Here is a 1,274-nt window from a genome sequence, read left to right as displayed (position 1 = left end):
ATGGCAACTTCCTTTGTTCCGCATTTGTCTGGTTGACCACCATATACTTCGAACTTTGAAAATTTATAACTTACTTATTACTTAAGAGATACAGTTTTTACATCAATATGTTCGGCTCGAAATTCGGTGATACTTTGAATTTTAATCCACAAGAAAAAAACTCTACTTTACGACTTATATAATAAATAAATAAATAAATTTATTTATTTATTTATTTTTCATTCATTCAGAAATATTCAGAATGAATATTTCTGAATGAATGAATTTCTCCTAATTGATTCGTATATCAAGGATCCAGTTGAAAGAGATAGATTGTTTAATGCTATTGAAACTATCGCCTGTATCAAAAATAAGGTAGACTGGGCTCTGAATTGGATTATTCAGCAACCTTTGGAGAAAGATTGGTAGCATTTGCTGCAGTTGAAGGCATTATTTTCTCTGGATCATTTGCTGCTATTTCCTGGTTGAAGAAAAACGGTTTAATGCCTGGTTTAACGTTTAACAATGAAGTTATTTGTAGAGATGAGGGACTCCATTGTGACTTTGAATGTTTGATGTTCAGCCATTTGGTAAACAAACCATCTGCCAAAAATGTTATTGATATTATCAAAGATGCTGTGACAATTGAACAAGAATTTTTAACAGATGCACTTCCTGTAGCCTTGATTGGAATGAACTGTGATCTAATGAGAAAGTATATTGAATTTGTTCCAGATAGGCTTTTAGTGGACCTGGGAAATAGGAAGGTGTAAAATATAGAAAATCCCTTTGATTTTATGGAGCATATTTTTCTTGAAGGCAAAACCAATTTCTTTGAGAATAAAGTTGGAGAATACCAGAATTGTGGAGTGATGGCAAAATTTGGTGAACACCGTTTCATTAATTTGGATGCAGACTTTTAAATGGACTACTCAAACAGCAGGTGTGTTGTGAATTTGTATTTGCTCTTTTAGACTATTTACCATTCACTTGGCTTCAGGTGAATTTACATAATGTATAGATCTATGTAATGAAATTGATTTTAATAAATATTTAAGAATATGTCTAAACAAATTACAAGCACGTTATTTAAATATACGAGAGCATGAACGCTGATATCGCTGCTGACGTTTTTATAGGTTTAAAGTGGTTTTAATTCAGGATTTTAATTAATACGTTTTGCAAGGTAATTCCAGGTGTCACGCTGAAGACAGAGATGCATAACGTATCAAAATCGGTAAGTAGAATCCAAATTTTGTATGTTTGGTCTTAGAAAAAGGTTTAAGAAAGGTCTT

The 1,274-nt window shown here is 31.9% G+C and overlaps 1 pseudogene; it reads left to right on the top strand.

Annotated features, from left to right (window-relative positions):
- The first annotated feature begins 255 nt into the window (after nt 1-255).
- On the top strand, nt 256-902 carry LOC150093648 (ribonucleoside-diphosphate reductase subunit M2 pseudogene; annotated as a pseudogene).
- Nucleotides 903-1,274: the final 372 nt, after the last annotated feature.

The sequence above is a fragment of the Typopeltis vanoorti genome, chromosome 23 (genome assembly GCF_054136105.1).
Source record: "Typopeltis vanoorti isolate ZY-2024b chromosome 23, IOZ_Tvanoo_1.0, whole genome shotgun sequence".
NCBI classification, from domain to species: domain Eukaryota; kingdom Metazoa; phylum Arthropoda; class Arachnida; order Uropygi; family Thelyphonidae; genus Typopeltis; species Typopeltis vanoorti.
This window is presented reverse-complemented; position numbering and strand designations above follow the sequence as displayed.